General features: G+C 48.0%; 2 protein-coding genes across 7 annotated transcripts in view; one reads left to right on the top strand and one right to left on the bottom strand.

Moving 5' to 3' along the window:
* The window catches only part of FZD3 (frizzled class receptor 3), an 85343-nt gene extending 76117 nt beyond the window's left edge, over nt 1-9226 (bottom strand). For both annotated transcript variants that reach the window (XM_030555169.1, XM_030555166.1), the window contains exon 1: nt 9123-9226. The gene's annotated coding sequence lies outside the window, so the exon portion shown is untranslated. The remainder of the gene's footprint in view (nt 1-9122) is intronic.
* Nucleotides 9227-9426: 200 nt separating this feature from the next.
* The window catches only part of FBXO16 (F-box protein 16), a 59180-nt gene continuing 50672 nt past the window's right edge, over nt 9427-17934 (top strand). For all 5 annotated transcript variants that reach the window (XM_030555165.1, XM_030555164.1, XM_030555162.1 and 2 more), the window contains exon 1: nt 9427-9517. The gene's annotated coding sequence lies outside the window, so the exon portion shown is untranslated. The remainder of the gene's footprint in view (nt 9518-17934) is intronic.

The raw sequence follows: 17934 nt of genomic DNA, 5'->3' as shown, positions 1-17934 counted from the left end.
CCATGGGCTAGAACCCATTCATCAGATGCATGCTCCAAAAATAGCTCTCTCTTCCTATAGTGAAGGAGGGGAAATGGAAGTGACTGTTTCTGTGTAATGAATCCTAAATATTTCCATCAAAGAGACATTAAGGCCCGGTCTATACTTAAAACTTGCACCCACACAGCTACAGCACCCACACCCTTGAAAAGGCAGCTACGCTAACCTAACCTCCAGCATAGCCGCAGCTAGGGCTATGGAAGAATTCTCTACTGAGCTTGCTACTGTTGCTCAGAGGCGGAGCTCCCATCTGCAACTGAACCTAGCCTCCAAATTTGAAACTGCCCTTTGAAGAATTACAACTGAGTTTTCTGTGCAATTATTTTTAGTGGAATATTTACACATGTTCACAGATTGAACATTTAAAGTTTTTAATTCTCAAGTGTTGCTTTTTTGTTTCTCTAAACAATTCACAAACCTATACAGTGATAAATCTCAAACCAGCTAATTATTTGGGAGGAGGGGGGGGCAGGGAAGAGGAATTAGCTGTTGCAGGATTGCTCAAATCAGCTACTTTTGTTTCCAGATTATACTGGCCTTCCTCTGACGCACTAGTTGTGCTCTGCCTATTCTCTTGGTAAACCTTTAGGCAGGCTGGGCGATGATCTGGAAATGAAAGGGTCCTGGAGGAGACAGGAGCTTTAGAAGAGAACAAGAAGATGAGAAAGTAGAGGAGTATTGGCACTTAACAGCTCCCCTAGCACCATTGCCTCTGCTAACCAGCACATTAGGCAGCATCAGACCAAGCAAGAGCCTCTGCTCTGAGGTATCAGCATATCAAATGACACCACAGTGCTGCTGTTTCAATAGGTCTGGGAACCAAGGCAGCAGCATCATGGAACTACTTCAAGCACTGATGCCTAGGCACAAAGGCACTGGATTCCCCCAGCCAAGGCCTCCCAACATGATTTCATTCTCTTACATAGTCACCACATCCTAACTAGTCTCTTGAAAAGCCTATAGCCCCACTCACCCTACCTCACCTCCACCAAAGTATGGGAGCAAAAAGACGACTCAGGGTATGTCTACATCTACAATTTTGCAGCGCTGGTTGTTACAGCTGTATTAGTACAGCTGTATAGGGCCAGCGCTGCAGAGTGGCCACACTTACAGCAACCAGCGCTGCAAGTGGTGTTAGATGTGGCCACACTGCAGCGCTGTTGGGCGGCTTCAAGGGGCATTCAGGGAACGCGAGAGCAAACCGGGGAAGGAGACCAGCTTCGCCGCGGTTTGCTCTCGCGTTCCCCGAACCCCCCTGCAAACCGCAGGGAAGGAGACCTGCTTGATTACCAGAGGCTTCCTCAGATATGCTGGGATACCTGCTTATTCCACGGAGGTCAAGAAAAGCGCTGGTAAGTGTCTACACTTGATTACTAGCGCTGGATCACCAGCGCTGGATCCTCTATACCCGAGACAAAACGGGAGTACGGCCAGCGCTGCAAACAGGGAGTTGCAGCGCTGGTGATGCCCTGCAGATGTGTACACCTCCTAAGTTGCAGCGCTGTAACCCCCTCACCAGCGCTGCAACTTTGTGATGTAGACAAGCCCTCAGTGATATATGTGACTGGGACTAGTGTGTGTTTGACTAGGGAGGCATGAGCAGGGAGTCTAAAGTGCTGATACTTCAAGGCAGAAGCTTTTAAAGGTTCTCCCAGTGCTGCTTCCTTGGTTCATTGAGTACCTCAGCATAGAAGAGTGAGCTCCTATATACCTCAGGCTACCCAAAGAGCTCAGGCCTCTCCCAATCAGGCCCTGCTCTGCAATGGCACCCAGGTCCTTCCACATCTCCTTTTTGCTTTGAGTACACCATGTTGCTTACCCTCTAGGAACCATTGCAATAGCTGAAAATAAGTCAGAGCACAACATACTCCACCCATCCCTGTCCCCAAAATATCTTGAGGCTGAGAGCAGTGAAAGAAATAGTGTACGGCTGTTCTGGCAGTTTTAAACTGGCTGGGGAACCCCTTTATGCAGCTGTCATTCCCTGGGGTTATTTCTCTCCCTTCACAATGTAAAAGGGTCAGAAGTGGAGAAGTCTGATCCAATATGGTTTAAGCCTTGAGAATGGGGGCCAAAGTGGAAAAAAAATGAAGTAGGAAAACTATAGGACTACAAGAGGAGGAGGGCTAGCTCAGTGGCTTGAGCATTGGCCTGCTAAACCCAGGGTTGTGAGTTCAACCTTTGAGGGGGCCACTAAGGAATCTGAGACAAAAATCAGTACTTGGTCCTGTTAATGAAGGCAGAGGCTGGACTCAATGACCTTTTCATGGGGTCCCTTTAAGTCCATATATCATATTAAGACAGGTCTAGAGGGCTCCTGTTCTCACTACCACTTTATTCTGGAGGAGTATTAGAAATGGAAACCTAAAGCACAGAACTCAAACCTCTAACCAGATTGTTACTTATGTAAGCAGAGTCAGGATAAGCTCTACCCTGACATCTGGTGGAAAGAATTTCAGAGAGTGTATTTGCATAGGCACGCCTACCCTATCCCAGACTGGCTCAAGTTATAAGAGGGACTCAGTATCGGAACCCAATCCTACTTCATCTCCGACTAAGAGAATGGCAGGAACATCCCCCAAGTTACTCCCAGTTGATAAAGAAGGTCAGGGAAGAAGAAGAAAGGCAGGCAGCCAGAGAGTGTTGGGAAGCCCAAACATTGGAACCAGCCAGCACGACGCCACCGCCAATGGCCAGCGTACTGATGGTGAGCACCACAGAGGAACTTGCCCAACAAATGCAGGTCCTGACAGAACGGATAGCTGAGCTGCAAAGCATCATTGACCGAGCTAAGATTTCCAGGAATAAGGAGCCTCAGACTGTGATGATAGAGAAGTCAGTATCTAGAGTCACCGTCCCACCTCGCCGAATGGAGAAAGGACAATTCTTTTGCTACCGGTGTCGTCAGGATGGGCACAGTGCTGCTAACTGCCATAAGGAAGAGAACCCCTCCTTAGTGTATGAAAAGCTGAGGATTAGTTGGAAGAGATCCAGTAGCTGCCAGAAGGTCCGGGGACAGAGACCACCTAGGCCTAGAGGATTTGAAGATTCCCCCAGAAGAGACCATCCAGCTGGGATCCCTGCAGGACTGATAGGGCCTCGAGCAGAGGTCACGGTGAGGATTGAAGGGGTGGAGTGTAAAGCCGTGCTTGACACTGGATCTCAAGTGACTATTATATTTCAGTCATTCTACCAACAGATGCTTAGGCACCGGCCGATACAGCCACTGACTGGCATTGGTCTGTGTGGCCTCAGCATGGATGAATACCCCTATCAAGGGTATGTCATAGTGCATCTGGAATTCCCAGAGGAGGTTGCTGGGGTAAAACAAGAGGTGGACACCGCTGCCTTAATATGCCCTGACCCGCAAGGGACCTCTGATGTGTCTGTGCTGATAGGGACCAACTCCAGCCTCTTCAAGGTGCTTGCGGATTACTGCAGACAACTGGCTGGGGACCAGTACCTGAGTACCCTGATGATCCATACGCTTTGTGCTGAAGCCTATAGGAAGATTGAGAGCACCAAGAAGGAGACATCTGAGCTACCGATTGGGGCACTGAAGTACATGGGTACAACCCCCTTAGTAGTGCCTGCAAGGACGGAGCAAGAAGTACTTGTCATGAGTACCAGGCTGAAAGGCAGTAAAGGGGCATTAGCAATGATAGAGCAGCCGGCTGAAGGAGAGCTCCCGGAAGGAGTGCTGGTCCCCAGTGGAGTCATAACCCTACCTGCTGAAGCCCAGGAGAAGGTGACTATACTGATTGCTAATGAAACAAGTAGAGATGTTGTTGTGAGGCAAGGACAAAAGATAGCAGACCTCTTTGAGCCTGAATCAATTGTAAAACCCCAGTGTGAGACTCAAGTGCCAACAATAGACCCAGCAAAGTTTGACTTTGGAGATTCACCATTGTCCGAGGAGTGGAAAGATCGCCTAAGAAGGAAACTTTGTTAAAGATCCAAGGTGTTCTCATTGCATGAGTGGGATGTGCAAAAGGAGTAGAGCACAACATCAGACTACATGACTCTCAACCTTTCAGAGAGAGATCTAGGAGGCTTGCTCTCTCCGAGATGGAAGATGTGCGACAACATCTTCAAGAGCTGGCTGTAAATGGCATCATTACAGAGTCCCGCAGCTCATACGCCTCGCCCATTGTGGTGGTCCGTAAAAAGAATGGGAAAATCCAGATGTGTATTGACTACCGCACCCTAAACCGCCGTACTGTGGTTGACCAGTACACAATGCCTCGAGTTCAAGATGCCTTAGACTGTTTGCTGGGAAGCCAGTGGTTCTCTGTGTTGGATCTTTGGAGTGGATACTACCAGATCCCTTTGGGTGAAGAAGATAAGGAGAAGACAGCCTTCATCTGCCCATTAGGGTTTTATCAGTTCGAACGCATGCCCCAAGGGATTTCTGGAGCACCTGCCACATTTCAACATCTTATGGAAAAAGTTGTGGGAGACATGAATTTATTGCAAGTGTTAGTTTATTAGGATGACCTGATTGTGTTTGGAAGAACTTTGGAGGAGCATGAAGAAAGACTTCTTAAAGTGCTTGATAGGCTGGAGGATTATGGTTTGAAGCTTTCAATTGACAAATGCCAGTTCTGCAGGACGTCGGTGAAGTATGTGGGGCACATCGTGTCCCAAGAGGGTGTGAGTACTGATCCTGATAAAATAGAAGCACTCACTACATGGCCACGTCCAAGCAACTACAGAGAACTCAAGACCTTCCTTGGGTTTAGTGGTTATTACCGCAGATTTGTGAAAAACTATGCTACAATTGTAAAACCCCGCAATGATCTTACCAGGGGATATCAGTCCAACAAGGACAAATCTAAGACCAAGAATAAAAGGCCTTCCGTGCAAAGACACTATGGCCCCTTCGAACCCTTTGGGCCACGGTGGGATGAGAGATGTGAAAGGGCTTTTCGAGCAATCATTACTTGCCTAACTCATGCCCCAGTCCTAGTATTTGCTGACCCAAGCAAGCCATTTATCCTGCATACTAATGCCAGTTTGGAGGGTCTGGGGGCAGTACTGTACCAGGAGGTGGAAGGCAAGCGTAAACCTGTAGCCTTTGCCAGCCGAGGACTGTCTGATAGTGAAACCCGCTTGTGGAGCCAGAAGCACCAGTTCCACCCCCTCCTCTCTCCACTGTGGAATGTCAGAGTTGATTTTTATTTCCTCAAGAATCTAAATACAGGTTACTGAGCTGAACTCACTTTGGGCTAATGGTGCACTAGCACCGGGGCTCCCCCACTAAGAGCTGAGATCACTAAGAGTTGAAATCACTAAAGAGCTGAAATAACTGAGCTGAGAGCACTGAGTACTGTGCTAACTAGTGGGGGAGCCTGAAGATATACTGTGGAACAGAGCAGCTGGTGGAGTGGAGCAGTTGTGGGGACGGCTGGAGCGGATCACGGGACAGCTGGTGGCAGCAGAGCGGCTGGCAGAGCGGAGTAGCTGTGGGGCGGGTGGAGTGGCCCACAGAGCGAGCAGAGCAGAGCCGAGCAGTGTGCAGAGCAGCTCATGGAGCAGAGCAGCTGGTGGAGTGGAGCAGCTCCTGAGGACAACTGGAGGAGCAGAGTTGAGCAGCTGGTAAAGCAGAGCAGTTCGTGGAGAAGGGAGAAGCAGAACCCACGGAGAGGCAGGGCAGTTGGCCCCGGACCACGTAAGGTGCCCCTTTCTATCCAAGCTGGGGGGAGGGACCTCTACAGATAAACTCTCGAACTCTGGGGTGGCATTGACCAGAGACTTTTGGGTTGTTGGACTTTGGGGTGATTGGACTTAAAACCCTAAGGGGAAAAAGGACAGTGCCAAACGTACTTGGAGGTGGGTTTTTGTTTATGGTTTGTGTTACAACCCGGTTTGTAGTGTTTCTCCAATGGGATGCCGCATTGATTCCTCCCTTTATTAAAAAAAAAGATTTTGCTACACTCAGACTCCGTGCTTGCGAGAGGGGAAGTATTGCCTCCTAGAGGCGCCCAGGGGAGTGTGGTATGTGAGTGTCCCAGGTCACTGGGTGGGGGCTCGAGCCGGTTATGCATTGTGTTACTGAAACGGAACCCCTGGATACTGAACCCGGCCCTTGTTGTTGCCAACTCAGAGGGGCAGAAGGGTTACACTTACAAAAGATTCAATGTAGGCCCTCACCCAGATAACTGTTGGTTCAAACAAGACTTCCAATAGAACCTCAAGTGCCACATTAATATTTCAGAGAACCACCAAAGAACTGACAAACATAACAGGTTTGCAACCAAGAGCCATACTGGGTCAGATCAATGGTACATCTTGCGCAGCATTCTGTCTCCAACCATGGTCAGTACCAGAGCTTCAGGGGGAGTGTACAGAATAGGGCAATTTTGGAGAGATCCACTGTTGTCTTCCCCTCTCAGCTGCTGGCAATCAGAGGTTTAGGATCATCCTGAACATGGGGTAGCATCCCTCCCAATCTTGACTAACAGCCACTGATTGGCCTCTCCTCCATGAATTTATATAATTCTTTTTTTAGACCAGTTGTACTTTTGACCATCAAAACATCCCATGGCAATAAGTTCCATGGGTTAATTGAGCATTGGGCAACAGGGGATGGTTCACTTGACGATTACTTGTCCTGTTCATTCCTTCTGGGGCATCTGGCATTGGCCACTGTCAGAAGACAGGATACTGGGCTAGATGGACCTTTGGTCTGACCAATATGGCCGTTCTTATGTTCTTATTATATGAAGGAGTACTTCTTGTTTGTAGTAAACCTGCTGCTTATCAAATTTATCTGGTGACTGCTGATTTTTGTATTGTGGGAAAGCATAAACAACACTTCTCTCTATTCACTTTTTCCACATCTTTCATGAGTCTAGATCTTTGACCAGATCTTATTAACCACCCAGTCACACAGACTTTGAGGAGCTGCAGCAAACGTGAAGCTATGAAAAAGCCCTGAAAATAGAGAGCCACTGCCACACCAGTGAAATAGATCTATACCTCTCACGATTGCTGAAAACCATTCCCTCTACTAATAGAAATTGTTAATGCCTTCAACAGTTGCACACCTGCCAAACTCTCTTAAAAATGCAGTAGTCAGCTCAGTCCTCAAAAAACCATCACTTGACCCTGAAGAACTCTCCAACCTCTCACTCATGGGCAAAATGAATGAAAAAGTTGCAACCCCAAGCTCTAGTAACATGTGGTATTAGCCAACGTCTTGGCTGCCCCACAATTTCAATTTCAACCAAGGCACAGCACAGAGACAGCCCTAGTGATACTAAAAGAGGATGGCCTTGAGATCTTGCGTCTGTTAGTGGTCTTAGTGTTCATGCTCAAACTCACTTTGGATCTTTCTGTAGCTTTTGACACAGCAGACCAAGAGGCAGGAGTAGATGGCACAGCATTATAATGGCTCCAATTCATTCCTCTCCAGCAGAACTCAGAGGGTGACATAACTGCTCTTACTTTCTGTAGGCCCTTACCTGTGATGTCTCACTGGGATCCATAATATTCCTTTTACACATCAATATCTGGGAGCAATAGTAAGACAATACGCTCAGGTATCAAGAATATGCTGGTGACCCTCTTTACATATTAGTCATAAGTCATGCAACCAACACCTTTTCTAAGATGTCAGAATGACTATAAGAGATCAACTCATGCATGAAGAGCAGCTGTCTCAAGCTTAACACAGGTAAAAATCAAATAATGCTAGTCAGAAGGAGGAAAATGCTTTGAAGAACTAACCAGACACCATTCCCAACTTCTACTCAAGGTGTACAGCCCCAGTTGTCAAAGTGGATTGAACCTCAGGGTCCTGTCGCATCTCTCTACTCTTACACGACCAAGTATTTGTCCAGGCACTGACACTACTTGGTCATCTAAACATCAGTGTATAAACATGCCTTTTCACCTCCAGCTTGCTTGGAAATTTCACCTCTTCCTCCTGGACAAGAACCTAGCCATAGTAATGCATGCATTTGTCTCTTCAAGACCATTATGTTATTGAGGCTGAGGTGTCTGCTGGTATAAAATGCTGTTATCACCTCCATGGTCCAGTTCACCATGAGCACAACAGGTCTTCCTCAAAAGCCTTCACTAGCCCCCGGTCGGTTTCAGATTGCAACCTGAGCCCTCACTTCTGATCTTCACAAATTATTAATGGATCAAGTCCTATACATTAGGGACTATGTTTCAGTCTAGGAATGGACAATGCAGATGACAAAGCCCAAGACAGTGTGTGAGAACTATGCATCCTTGGTTGATGGGATCCAGCCATAGAATGAACTTTCCAGAGTAGTTTAGGAATTGCCATATTTGATCAGACTCAAGCACTATGTAGTCCAGTATCCCACCTCCAGCCAGCACCAGATGCTTCAGAGGAAGTTAAGAACCCTGCAGCAGGCAGATCCATCACATAAAGTCTCATCCTGATCTAACACAGTTTGGTTTAAAACTGAGACGCATGAAGATTACGTAAATCCAGAGACTAAACCCTGATCAAGAAACACTACAATGCCTTCCTCTTCAAAAAGGTTTTCCACTTTACCCAGAATGACACTCTCGATATTCACACCCCCAAACACCACCAAATCTAACTGCCCACAACAACAAAAAAACCAAAACACAAGTAGGGTTTTTATCCCCAGAAGGGAAAAAAGTCAGATATCCTGTAACCCACACACTCCATTTCAAGCACAGATTGAGGGAGGGGGGAGCCAGACAATATTCCCCCCGCCCTCCACTGCAGGCCCAGGTGGGGAGTGGGGGGAAGGGGAGGGGAGAACTCCATCACACGCCTGCTGAAAGAGGGGTTCTCCCTCTTCTTCACTCCCACGGGATCTGGGGGGTGAGGGGAGCTTCTGACCCAGCCATCTCCCAGCTCAGCCCTCCCCTGCGCCGGGATCTCCCCCCCCCCCCCAGCGCTCTCCTACATTGGGGCGCTGTCCCTTCCCCCCATGGGGGTTTCCTCCCCTCCCCTCCCCCTCCGCACGGGGAGAGTTTGTGAGCTCTCACCTCGGAGGATCCCCTCCACCCTGAGGCAGCAACGGAAAGGGAGCGGGTCGCCCGCCCCCCGAGGCCCAGGCCACCGCACTTACCTCAGCACCCGCCCTGCCTCTCCGGCCTCGCTTCTCCCCCGCGACCCCAGCGCCGGCGGCGCAGCGCGAGGAGGTGAAGAAGGTAACGGCCGCGCCTCCCGCCCCCAACGGCGGCCTCCTGCCAGCCCCGCCCCCGGTAGACCGCGGGCCCCGCCTCCGCCCCTGGCGCCGTCACTCCCTGCCCCGCCCCTTCGGCCCGCCCCGGAGAGCAGCGAATCAGAACCAGCCAGCTAGTTGCTAGGTAGAAGAGCCGGCGCGCCGCGGCTCGGCCCTGATTGGCTGCTTCCCCCGGGGCGCTCGGAACTGTTTCCATGGCAAAGGGAATAAACTTGCCGGGAGAAGAGGAGACGGGGGGGCCGTAGAGGGGGGCGCGGCTCCGGAGCACAGGAGGCCAGGTGAGAGCGTGGGGGAGGGGCGTATCCTCGTTAGGGGCATCGTGGCGACGGGAGGCGATGGGGGGTATCGATATCACGGGAGGGGGGGCGCTCGGGGTATCGCCTCCATGGCGGCCAGGGGCACTGGGGTATCGATTCCCGAGACGCGGGGGGCGGGGTTTCTGGGGAGGGCGAGGACTGATGCCATAGGGCAGCACGTGGATTACCAGCTGGGGGGGAGGGATGGATGTCACAGGGCATGGGGCGCACCAGGGGTGCAGAGGGGACACTGGGAATTCATCATGATGCTGGACATGGGGGCATAGGGAGTTATGGATGGAGGGCATTGGGAGATATTGGTACTACAGGGCGGGGGGCACTAGGTATGGGCAATGCTGGGTGCGCGTATCGGGGGATATCACTGCTGCAGGCTGCTGTGGGGATACTGGTGCCAGAGGGGGCAGGGGGAGCACTGGGGGATATCAGTGCATAAGGGGGATATTAGTTGCAGGGGAGCACTGGGAATGTATAAAACCACAGGGGCCATTGGGGGATACCAGCACCACAGGCTGCTGTGGGGTATATCAGTTCCATAGGGTGCAGGGGGAGAACTGGAAATATACAGTACAGTGCAGGGGTACTGGGGGATGTCAGGGTCCGGAGAGCACTGGGAATGGGCAGTGATGTGGGTGCATGGGGGAGGGGGATATCAGTGCTACAGGGTGAAAGGGGTAATACTGGAGGGAACTGATGCCATAAAGCACAGGGCACTGGAGGCTGGCAGAATGCAGTAGAGCTGATGGTTTTGTTGCCATGAAGAGCATAGGACTGTCAGTGCTGCAAGGCCCAAGATGGACCCTGGAGAGAATCAGTGCCATGGGGCATTGGTGGGGGTTATAGATACCTCAAGGCAATGGGGAGCTGTGGGAGTTAGAGACTGTGAAGGGCACAGGGGGTATCAATTCTATAGGGTACCAGGGGCACTGAGGGGGTATTGATATTGCAGGGAAAACAAATAAATAAATAATTGGAGATATACCTATCTCCTAGAACTGGAAGGGACCTTGAAAGGTCAGCGAATTCAACTCCCTGCCTTCACTAGCAGGACCAAGTACTGATTTTTGCCCTAGATCCCTAAGCAGCCCTGTTAAGATATTACCCCTTTGAACTTTAGCGTTCAGAAAGTGGGGACCTGCATGTACCCCTTTAAACTTAATTCCTAGTTAGATTTGATAGTGCTGCCACCAACCAAAAATATAGTGTTTTGGTACACTTCCTGTCCCCCAAAAACCTTCCCTGGGGGACCCAAGACCCAAATCCCTTGGGTCTTAAAACAGAGAGAAATAAACCATTCCCCCTCCTTCCCCCTCCCAGACTTTCCCTGAGAGGTACACTGATCCAAACTCCTTGGATCCTAAAACAGAGAGGAATTAACCTTTCCCCCACCCTTTCTCTCCCCCTCCCAAACTTTCCCTGAGAGATACACTGATCCAAACTCCTTGGATCCTAAAACAGAGAGGAATTAACTTTTCCCCTGCCCACTTCTCTTCCCCCGCCACTCCCTGGTGAGTCCAGACCCAAACCCCTTGAGTCTTAAACAAGGAAAAAAATTAATTAGGTTCTTAAAAAAGAAAGATTTTAATTAAAGAAAGAAAAAAGTAAAAATTATCTCTGTAAAATCAAGATGGAAAATGTTTACAGGGTCTAAGCTTATGCATAGACTAGAGGGACTCCATCCCCCCTAGCCTAAGATACAAGTTACAGCTAACAGAGGTAAAATATCCTTCCAGCAAAATACACATTTGCAAATAAAGAAAACAACCATAAAGACTAATCTGCCTTCTATCTAGTACTTACTATTTTGAACACGAGAGACTGTTTTAGAAAGATTGGAGAAAGATCTGGTTGCACGTCTGGATCCTCTTAGCTCCAAGAGAGAACAAAGCAAACAGCACAGACAAAGACTTCCCTCCACCAAGATTTGAAAGTATCTTGTCCCCTGATTGGTCTGGTGTCAGTTAGGTTCACTGAGCTTGTTAACCCTTTACAGGTAAGAGAGACATTAACCCTTAACTATCTGTTTATGACAAGCCCCCTCAAGGATGGAACTCACAACCCTGGGTTTAGCAGGCCATTGCTCAAACCACTGAGCTATTCCTCCCCCTGAATAATAGGGAGTATTGGTTTCATGGGGTTTGGAGAGCACTGGGGTATCAGTGGCACATACCACAGCCACAGCCAGAGACATGGGAGGAATTGATGCCAAGGGCAACACTAGGAGCTATCAATGCTGTGGGAAGCAAAGGGGATATAGATACTGCAGGGCAGTAGGGAGTATCGACTCTATGGGGCTGTATGCAAGATTACTGATGCTGCAGAGAACAGGGGGTAACACGGGAGTTTCACCGCCGTCATGCAGGGGAGGGAAAAGGGCTGCAGGGCTATTAATGTCACAGGGAGCCCTGGAGGTATCAAAGCCGCACAGTGCAGGGAGCATGGGGGTATCACTGCTGTGGAGGCTCAGGAGACATCAGTGTACCCTCTTTGGGGGCATTAAAGCTGTGGGTCACAGGTAGAGGCTGTGGGAGGGACTGATGTCATGGAGGCCCTAGGGGGATCATTTCAGCCAGGAAGCACAGAGACAATCAGTGCTGTGGGGAGTAGAACTGGGGATATCAGTGCCTTGAGGAGGGTATCAGTGCCTGGAGTGGAAGGGGTATTGATAATGTAGGGCATGAGGCTCTCACAGGTATTGAGACCACTGGGGATATGAGGGTGTCAACTCTGGAGTACTGAAGGGTGTCAATGCCATAGGGTAGTTGTTGGCACAGGGGATACTTAGTGGGACACAGCACCTTGAAATGAGATGCAGCAGCAAGAAGACCAAACTCGTACTTATTTTGCTGCCCATCCACTCAACTGCTTTCTAGGTTTCTCTCTCTGTTTCAAATGATTTTCCCCCAGATCAGTCCTCTTGCAATTTCTCATGCCGAGTCTCATATACGTCTATAAGGTGCCACAGGACTCTTTGTTGCTTTTCTCATATACTTTGTTCTTTTTGGTTTATATACTCTAATCCCTCTGGCTCATCTTTCTATTACTATGGTTTGCAACAGTTGAAATCCACAGAGGACAGTACACCTCTACCTCAATATAACATGACCCAATATAACACAAATTTGGATATGACCCGGTAAAGTAGTGCTCCGGGAGGGGCGGGGCTGCGCACTCTGGTGGATCAAAGCAAGTTAGATATAATGCAGTTTTACCTATAACGCGGTAAGATTTTTTGGCTCCTGAGGACAGCGTTATATCAAGGTAGAGGTGTATATGTGAATTAACTACTGTTGACTCCCAGGATGATCATTTACAAGCAGTCCTCTCTTCCTTTCTAAGCCTTACAGTTTGGTTAGTTCATTCCAGGTAAAAGTCACACTTATACCATCATGTGGATTATGGTTGTTAGATTATTTCTATGTAACGTGTTTTTAAACCTGTGGGTACATGAGTCTCCAATGAGCTAGGAAGGCTTAATAAAACAGTGCCTCTATAAGTCTTATTCTGACTATGATTTGCAGAAGGCGAAGTCCCGGGAATGGTATTCCAGAGGGTTAAGCCTAGATTAACATAGCTAAAGGAAATGAGTTTAATGCCTTAGTTAATATGATCTGATCATACGTAGCATTAATCTTTCTTAAATGCATTCAAATTATTTTTTAAAACAAAGGGTTTGATCCAGCTCCTACTGAAATAAAAGAAAGTCTTTGTTATCTTTAATGGAAATTGGATCGGGGGAGTGAAATCATTCTGCTGTAGTAAACAACTCCATTTGCTAAGAGTGCACAACTGTATCATAAAGCAACCAATACAATCATGTTATAGAACTCTAGGATTTGTCTGCTTGATTCTTATCTCAAAGGAGCACATATACCAATATAGTTCTGGATTCTAAGGAGCACCAAGCATATTACCCATATAATTAATGTTTCCCCTGGCTATACATAATAATCCTTAGTACTTGTATCGCCCATTTAACCTTCAAAGCACTGTACAAAGATTCATTAATTGACTGAATTGTGAAGGAACCATTGCAAGAGCCAATCTCCACTGGACTGGTGCTGGACATCTTGGGGAAGAAATGTTGCCTAGTCAAAGAGAAGTCTTAGTGACCCAGAAAGGACCAAAGAAGAGAGTTGATAAAGGTACAGCAATTCAGGAGGTGCCTAGGGGACAACAAGGGTAATCCTCACCCATCAAGCTGGGTGTGGTGCTGCAGTCCTTTTCCCACTTCTGGCAGCCCATATAGGTTGTCAACATTGATTGGCAGGACTTCAGTGGCTCAGCCCTCCACTCGAGTCACAAAGTCCAAATGAACCTCTTCTGGGGTAGTACAGAGTTCAATAACTAATAACAATCTGTTTGCCCTCCCTAGAGTCTTCCGCCCTGGCTATGAGCCTTTTAAATTCTGCTTTAACTAAGAATTAGTTAATTCTAACTAAGGTCTGCCCCTTCTTGGGGCTTACACCATTTAAACTGTGATCAGTAAGGGAACCCCTCCTGTGCCCTACTGGGGGTCCCAACCAGGGACCCTATACAAAGCAGCCACATACTGCTCAGTAGGGAAGTTCTTTGCTACTGTTTGTCTTGGCATCTTCCTACAAGGCCCTTTTATCTCCAGCCCTATCTCAGCACCAGCATCCTCAGGGTCTTCTCTCTCTGCAATCTCTCTGTGAGTTTAGCCTACCATAAGTTTTACTTATTTGTGCAGCTCCTGCAGCCAAAGAAGAACTCCCACTCCTTTGCTCCTGCCCCAAAACTGACCTGCTAAAGGACTGCAGCTGTTTTCATCTGAGCTTGCTGGGCTCTGATTGGCTGTCACTAGACCTTTTAGCCATTGGAGGAACAGGTCTCTCTGGCTTCCAAGCTGGCTGTTCAAGTGGGCTTTTCTAGGAAGGCCTAGAGGACCTACCTTTTCCTCCCACCTCACTGTATGGATGTATGGGCAGGATGCAGTAGAGCAGCAGGGATCCATATGTGGGGTACCAACTCTGTTTGCTGCTAATATGTATGGACTCTTTCTAGCCCTGCTGATTTAATACATCAGTACAGCAATGGAAAAGTGTTCAATTGCCCTTGTTAGCATTCATCACCATGTACTTTTGACAGGTTTCCGCATCCCATTTTGGGCTTATGTCCTGCCATGCATTCCTGTTGCCGTTGGTGTCGAGGTTTGGTGCCACTGGCCATTTTGAAAAATAATTTTTTTTTATTATTTTTTATGTTTGAATAGGGGGCTTGTTTCATCTTGTGTTTGGCCACATTTAGAGAAAAAGGTTGAAAAAATAGAAAGAAAGATTTAAAAAAGAAAGATTTGGAGAGATGATTTTTAAAGAATAGAAAGAGAGGAAAAAATAAGCACAGGGCAAAGAAAAAACGGTTAGAGAATAAAAAAAAAGAAAAAAAGCAATAAGAGAGTCTGTGTTACTGAACACATGCAGAGCAAAGCATCCTACCCCAGCAAGTGCTGGTAGTGAAACTATAGGTGTTCTGGGTGGTGAACCTTGGGAGCTGTCCCCGCCTCACGGTGGAATGATCCGAAGCTGTTTTACAGCTACATCACAGAATGCACTTTTTGAACCAATCCTTTCATACCACTAGACTAGGAAGGTGTCCAGTCTGTGAAAGAAACATATTGAAACATCTCTGAGGGTGAAATCTTATCTCTATTCAGTTTCTTACTGTATTAGACATAGACTTGCATGTTTTACTTTATTTTGCTTGGTAATTCACTTTGTTCTGTCTGTTACTACTTGGAACCACTTAAATCCTACCTTCTCTATTTAATAAAATCACTTTTACTTATTAACTAACCAGGGGTATGTATTAATACCTGGGGTTGCAAACAGCTGTGCATATCTCTCTATCAGTGTTACAGAGGGCGAACAGTTTATGAATTTACCCTGTATAAGCTTTATACAGGATAAAATGGATTTATTTGGGGTTTGGACCCCATTGGGAGTTGGTCAGCTGAGTGTTAAAGACAAGAAGACTTCTGTAAGCTGCTTTCAGTCAAGCCTACAGCTGTTAGGGCACGTGGTTCAGACCTGGGTCTGGGTTTGCAGCAGGCTAGCGAGTCTGTCTCAAACCAGGGCAGGGCAGTGAAGTCCTAAGCTGCCAGGGCTGGGACAGCAGGGGCAGAAGTAGTCTTGGCACATCAGTTGCCAGCTCCCTAGGGCGTTCTGTGATCTAACCCATCACAACATGCATATTTCAATTCTGGCACCAGACTGCCTAGGCACTGAGTACCTTAATTGGAAGAGGTATTTCTCTATGGTTCTTCAGGTGCTTGTGGACGTTTCACGGACATTAACACAGGCTGATCCAGAAAGGTGCATGAGGCACGCATCTTTCATAACACTGGCCTGTTCAGAAAGCTGCAAGCAGGGACTTTCTTCCCAGACCAGATCAGTGTAGGGGAAGTTGAAATGCCCATTGTGATCCTGGGAGATGCCACCTATCCCTTAACACCATCACTTATGAAGCCATACACGGGGCATCTTGACAGCGGCAAAGAGTGGTTCAACAACTGGCTGAGCAAGTGCAGAATGACTTTTGAGTGTGCTTTTGGCTGTTTAAAGGCCCACTGGCACTGCCTATTTGGGAAGCTGGACCTGGCCGATGACAATGTTCCTATGCTTATAGCCATGTGCTGTACTCTCCATAATATTTGTGAAGGGAAGGGTGAAAGCTTCACTCAGGACTGAACCACTGAGGCTCAGCGCCTGGAGGCTGAATTTGAACAGCCAGAGACCAGGGCTATTAGAGGGGTGCAGTGCAGCAATTTGAAGCTGGAAGCCACTAATATTTGTTTCTATGCTTGGGAGTGCAGTGCTTGTAATGCTAGGAGGTGATTGTGGTTGGTGCAGACGATGCACTGTGGAGGTTTAAGATGATTATCTGTTGCTTTGCAGGGCTGTGTTTGCTTTCAATGAATACTACCGTCTCCCTCTAGGATGAGGCATTCCCAACTCAGGTTTACACAGGTACTTAAGGGAGGGATCTTAAAAGCAGCTGTTTAAAGAACTGAAAAGGGTGCTGAGGGAGTTGGCTAATGTGATTGCAGTGCCATTGACCATCAGCTTTGAAAATTCATGGTGATCAGGAGAGGTCCTGGACAATTGGAAAAAGGCAAATATAGTGCCCGTATTTAAAAAAGGGAAGAAAGAGAACCTGGGGAACTACAGAGCGGTCAGCCTCACTTTAGTGCCCGGCAAAATCTTGGAGCAGGTCCTCAGGGAATCCATTTTGAAGCACTTGGAGGAGAGGAAGGTGATCAGGAACAGTCAACATGGATTCACCAAGGGCAAGTCATGCCTGATCAACCTAATTGCCTTCTGTGATGAGATAACTGGCTCTGTGGATATGGGGAAAGCAGTGGATGTGATATATCTTGACTTTAGCAAAGCTTTTGATATGGTCTCCCACAGTATTCTTGCCTGCAAGTTGAAGAAGTATGGGCTGGATGAATGGACTATAAGGTGGATAGAAAGCTGGCTAGATTGTCGGACTCAACAGGTAGTGATCAACTGCTCGATGTCTAGTTGGCAGCCAGTATCAAGCTGAGTGCCCCAGCGGTTGGTCCTGGGGTCAGTTTTGTTCAACATCTTTATTAATGATCTGGATGATGGGATGAATTGCACCCTCAGCAAGTTCGCACATGACACTAAGCTGTGGGTTGAAGTGGATATGCTGGAGGGTAGGGATAGGGTCCAGAGTGACCCAGACAAATTGGAGGTTTGGGCCAAAAGAAATCTAATGAGGTTCAACAAGGACAAGCGCAGAGTCCTGCACTTAGGAAGGAAAAATCCCATGCACCACTACAGGCTGAGGGCCAACTGGCTAAGTGACAGTTCTGCAGAAAAGGACCTGGGGATTACAGTGGAGAGAAGCTGGATGAGAGTCAGCAATGTGCCCTTATTGCCAAGAAGGCCAACGGCACGTTGGGCTGTATTAGTAGGAGCATTGCCAGCAGATCGAGGGAAGTGATTATTTCCCTCTATCTGGCACTGGTGAGGCCACACCTGGAGTATTATGTCCAGTTTTGGTCCCCCCATTACAGAAGGGATGTGGACAGATTGGAAAGAGCGGAGGGCAACGGAAATGCTTAGGGGGATGGGGCACATGACTTATGAGGAGAGGCTGAGGGAACTGGGGTTATTTTGTCTACAGAAGAGAAGAGTGAGGGAAGATTTGATAGCAGCCTTCAACTACCTGAAGGGGGGTTCCAAAGAGGATGGTGCTAGGCTGTTCTCAGTGGTGGCAGATGACAGAACAAGGAGCAATGGTCTCAAGTTGCAGTGGGGGAGGTCTAGGTTGGATATTAGGAAGCACTATTTCACTAGGAGGGTGGTGAAGCACTAGAATGGGTTACCTAGGGA

The sequence above is a fragment of the Gopherus evgoodei genome, chromosome 3, assembly GCF_007399415.2.
Source record: "Gopherus evgoodei ecotype Sinaloan lineage chromosome 3, rGopEvg1_v1.p, whole genome shotgun sequence".
Lineage (NCBI taxonomy): Eukaryota > Metazoa > Chordata > Testudines > Testudinidae > Gopherus > Gopherus evgoodei.
Note: the sequence above shows the minus strand (reverse complement) of the source record. Positions and strands in the feature narration are given on the sequence as shown.